The sequence below is a fragment of the Anneissia japonica genome, unplaced genomic scaffold, assembly GCF_011630105.1.
Source record: "Anneissia japonica isolate Jap-2015-1 unplaced genomic scaffold, ASM1163010v1 scaffold288094_len592898_cov174, whole genome shotgun sequence".
In the NCBI taxonomy this organism is placed as follows: Eukaryota; Metazoa; Echinodermata; class Crinoidea; order Comatulida; family Comatulidae; genus Anneissia; species Anneissia japonica.
Window position 1 is genome coordinate 206,485 of NW_022737020.1, and position 5,405 is coordinate 211,889.

General features: G+C 36.3%; 1 protein-coding gene across 6 annotated transcripts in view; it reads left to right on the forward strand.

Annotated features, from left to right (window-relative positions):
- Nucleotides 1–722: 722 nt before the first annotated feature.
- LOC117117061 (cytoskeleton-associated protein 5-like) overlaps nt 723–5,405 on the forward strand; it is a 60,394-nt gene continuing 55,711 nt past the window's right edge. For all 6 annotated transcript variants that reach the window (XM_033261246.1, XM_033261247.1, XM_033261248.1 and 3 more), the window contains exon 1: nt 723–857. The gene's annotated coding sequence lies outside the window, so the exon portion shown is untranslated. The remainder of the gene's footprint in view (nt 858–5,405) is intronic.

The window sequence follows — 5,405 nt, forward strand, 5'->3', positions numbered from 1 at the left end:
TATTATTATTATTATTATTATTATTATTATTATTATTATTATTATTATTTAGCATTAATTACATTACAATGATAGTTTGGACAAGTTCAATAACGCCGGAATGGTATATTAGGCCTATTTATTTCATAATATTTCTCTTATGCGCTCTATTTTTCATTTCATGCTTCAATTTTGTCCCATTTTCCCCAAAAAAATTTCAGTCCATGTCTGCAGTATGTGAAGCGTGACAGTTGTGTCAGCCTGATCCTAGGCCTAGTTTAAGGAGGGGCCTAGCTAGGTAAGACCTCAGCCTGTAGTTAGGCCTATAGTTTATCCTCTTTCTCTCTAGCCTTTGGTATAACTGTACCTATCTACACTGTATAACAGGAGGTACTAGCTGTTGTTGTTGTAGATAATATACTAACATTTAATAACATCCAAGAAGGTCACAGTTAGTTACACAGTGACGTACATCACGTAAGTCCGTGAAATATCATAGGCCTACCGTAGGTAAACATAGAAAGAGCAATAATAGTAAAACTCGAGCGTCACGACATTGCGAAGTGTCTGCTCTTGTTCCTCGTATCGTACTCACTCGAGTCAATCCGAGATGGCCCGAGTGAAGTTTCATGCAAATGTTTCGTACGGAAAAAACCCCGGTACGGTCAGAAAAGGTGCTTGCATCGGGACCAATGAAAAGTACGCTTCATGCCACGTGATCAAATGTCAGATTTTGAACTGACGTGAAAAATAATAGCGGATCCAGTGAAGTGTGCTAGCAGTAACTGCTGGCAAATTAATCATCAAACAAATACAAAGTAACGGCTACAGTATTTGAAATTCACTGCATACTCTATTTACGAAACAGCTTTACTACTGTAAGTTCAATATTTTTCTGTTTAATGTTCTTGTATACCAATCATACGAACATTTTCTTTTATAATTATTGATTGGTGATGCTAGTTTGAGGACGATACAGTTCATGCATGGGCAAGTTAGCCTCAGTCAGGCCGTAGCCTAGCGCTAGCCTTGGCTGGGCTAAACAAACCAGTGACGGAGGAGGGCTTGTTGTAACGGTGTTGTAGCTAGCCTACACCTGCTGACCAGTTGTCTTGACGGACTTGACTTTCCTGCTGATATGGGCATGTCGCATGAAATTTATTGAGCCTAGGCTAGTTAAGTTAGTAGTTAGTCTAAAAACTAAATTCAAAAAGGAGAATACTTTTTTTTGTGCAAAGTAAAACAGTAAGTAGGCCTAGGCCTAGCCCTAGGCTAGGGTAGGCTTAGTTAGGACTCGGAGGCCCAGCCTAGCTAGGCTATGCCTAGGCCTAGTAGTACTAGGGTTAGCCTAGGCTAAGGCCTAAGTAAGCTAGCCTAGGCTAGGGACTAGCCTACTATTTGTCCGTGTCATGATCCATCTCACTCCAGCACCCAGATAAGTAAGACATGTATTCTTGTTCATGATTGCTAAATTCTTTTTTTATGATGCTTTTTTCAGTCTGCTGCACAAGAAATAATAACCTATGTGAAGATTACAGTAGGGGCAGGCTAGGCTAGGCCTTGAAATCCATTACCACATTTAAAATATAAGTGCTTATTTCCTTGCAAAATTTGACGAAACCTAGAACATATTAGCCCATGTCTTCATATAGCCTATAAACCAATGTTTTATTTTGCACAGTATTTTTCTGATGATTTTCTGTGCAAATCTTAGTTAAAATTTTGATGTACAGTATGCCCCTCACAAATAACATAAATTACACTGTGAGTCTACTGTCTCAACAAAAGAGCGTTTATAGTGTGAAATTTATTTTGCATTTTTATTTTCAGAATAAAGTGCATGTCTATGCCTTATTATTATCTTTATCATTTTTCTTTCATTTTAATTAAAGGTCCCATGTCTCCCAGAAATTAAAACGATCTCACATACTTCAGCGAGCAGATAAATATCATCTGGCAACTAATCCAACGCCCACAAATTTATGATATTTGCATGTTTTTACTATACAATTGTTTCCCTGAAGCCATCACGTGAGGGAAATCGCCATACGCAGCAAAATAAAGATTTGGATGCGTTTCCAACTTGGCGCCCTTGGATTGATGAAATCTAAAAGCACAGTAATAATGTTGGGGTGGAAGGCTATGAAATTAGCTTCAAGGCTGGGTGGCTCCGGCCACCATAACTACATCCCTGCCCATACTGTTAGCGTGAACCAAAGATCTTATAAACACAAGATAGCGTTCTCCGCGATTTACGCGTGCAAATTCTGTAATAAGGCATGAATGGCGCCCTCTTGCTAAATTGGAAACTTTTGACCTTTGACCGACGGCGATTTTTTTTTCCGTACGAAACTAAGTCCATAAGTTCAGGCAAGTGAATAAATACTGTACCAGTGACATACACCAGACTGTAATAACACCTTTTGTAATCTTGCCTACTGTATTAAAAATGATATTGGTCACATAAAATAAGCCTCCTAATGAGACATAAGAAATCTACAGCTGCCATGCATTAATACGTTGCTGCCAGCGACGAGTATGCTCGCCCACAGGGTGTTGCTGAGGGCGCCACGGACTATCATACTCTTAAAAATCAGGGAAACATTCTAGGGTTTAAACTTGTTTGTATACATTGTAGAACCACAGACTCAACGGCTGGTTGTTTAGGGAAGATACACCTATACAATAACTTACAAACGGCATGTGTGTTGTGTTGCCGGTAGTACACTCGAGTGGCACAAGTGAGGCCACCCTTTAACATGTACCAACCCATGCAATAAGCGGAAGAGATAACTTGCAATTGGTATAGATAATAAAAAGTGCTATCACAGTGCTGTTGATGAGTTTACTCCCCTCCCCCTTCCCCCACCCAATATTTTCCTGCCAATATTAGACACATTTTGATAATATGACTAGATAAAATTTCAAAGAGTGTATGTTTGTACATGTAAACTTGTTTTGGCACATGGGAAAGAACCTTAAGGAAAGGTCTGGCAGTCAACATGTAAATATCATAGTTCCATCCTGAAATTGGTTAAGCACACTTGCTTTTAGCTTCAGATAATATTAAATATTTAAAAAGAAAACGTTTAATTTAGGTAGTACAGTACGTAGTAGTATTGTTACAGCCGTCTGAAATCAATTCTTAATTCTGATTGGCTGTTATTGTTCTTGTCCATTTCATACATAACATTCAATCATAATTAGGAATTGGTCTAGACTGGCGTAACAATTTAGCTACCTTTTAGTTTAATAATGTAATTTCAAGTTAACATTTTTAACGCCAAATAAAATTAATTGTTAGTTTTACGTCCGGGATTTGAAACTTTTTTTTTTCGGTGAGGGTACAGTATTTACTATTAGCTTTACTATCCTATACTAATGGTTAACAGGAGCCCGGTAAATATATATATTTTTAAATAAAATGAACCTTTTTGTATTTCTGCTATTTATGTTCCCACCTCTTCTTTTGCTTGACATCATTCAGATAGTCATTAATTTTATTGTCCATGGAAAAATGAATGGTTTTTTTTTTTGTGAAAAATATCAAATAGTAAATTTTTTCATGAGCCTCCAAAACTTCATGAGGGCGGGGACGTGAAAGTAGCAATTAATTTTATTTTGCCGAATGGAAGCATAAATTGAACAACTACATAGTACAGTTGCACTATCAGTAGGCTAGTGATCACAGACATTCAGATGCTTAACATTAACAAGCAAGACCTTCAGTGGAATGACAATAGCTGTGTAGCCTGGGATGACTCACCACTGTAGCTGCTTGCTTTATCATGTCAATTTAAAGTGATTTATTTGTGATGAGATTGTTGTGACTGTTCCAAGAACCATCTTTTGTACAGTATGCTGATCTAAGCATAGTAAATCAATAAGTGTACCCTGCTCATTAGTAGTTTATTAACCCCTATCTTAAAGTAATTATTTGGAATTTTATCACAAACACACAATAATTAAATGCATTTTAATTAAATTATTGTTTTCAAGATGTCAATAATAATTAATATTTATAATATTAGTAATTGTAATCGTTCAAAATATTTACCTAGAAGTATAATTTAATGCGTTTTTGACGATAATATTATAAATTATTAATAATATTAAAATGCAATGCAAAAGCATTCATTTTTATAACAATTTACAAAGTTATGATCAGGCATGAGAGATTCATATTGACGGACCGTGTCCTCGCTAGGTAAACCCACTTTTGGTTTGTTTCAGACTATATAGTACACCTTGTCTAATTTAATACTATCTAAAAAATATTTGATACAAATTTGTGACATTTATATTTGCGGAAGGCCTAATACCCAATTTACACGTACAAAAATCTACCAAAATGTAACAAATTCTTACATTTGCCCAAGTGTGTGAATGCACATCCTTGTAAAACAAATGTAACATCCGTGTAATAGCTCGGTAATCTTTACCGACATCAGCGAGGTCTGTAAAGATTACCGAGATGTTACATGACAATGACTGCGCATGCCCAGGAATTTTAATCGAATCGACATGTCCTAGCCAGCTGTGTGGCGCGAATTATTTCAAAACAAACCAAGCCTAATTTCTAGCCGGCCTAGGATAATTGCTTATTATATGTACTGCAACATTCAGAATGGAGGAATTATTTTTATTAGTGGTTATTGATGAAAAGAGGAGAAGAAAATCAAACAACAAACATCGTGATTCTAGTGTCGTTAGGATAATCAAATGACTTCAGAAATTTCGCCGACAGCTTTTTACTATGCTGATGAATTTGATTTCTTTGAACATTTGCTGCAACAGCAAGTAAAGTAGCCTAGCCTAGGCCTAGCTTGTTCGATTATCGGTCGATCTTAATATAATAAATATATACTGCCTAAAACCCTCCTTTTCTAGACTCTCGTAAACTTAGGATATAAAGCCTATTTGAATGTGCCTCTCCTGACCTAGGCTAGGCTAGACTGCGTGTGTGTTGCTCACGGACTCGTTGCTAACAAGAGGAGTCAACCAAGCATTTCTAATGACTTCTTTACAAGGATTTTACATGGATGGAAATTGTACGTGTGAATACGACTAATCTCAGTAGGAATATCTGGGGAGATATCCTGGTAACAATTTGGTACATTTTGTTACATTTATTCTACGTGCGAATCGAGAAAGGCGCAATATTGGTCATTTTGGGGTTTGTCACTGATATCTCTTTAGTTAAGACATAGGCATTTTTTGATTTTTTTCCAAAAAACCAAGCTATGTTGATGATATTGATGCTATTTTTGATAGTTGCTATTTTATACAAAAAACCAAGCTATATTGATGATATTGATGCTATTTTGGATAGTTACTATTTTATTATTTTCTTCTAAGTACAGCAGTAGGCCTCTGTCTAGTACTCTATACTATATACCAATCTGTTGCTACACTGATATATCAGC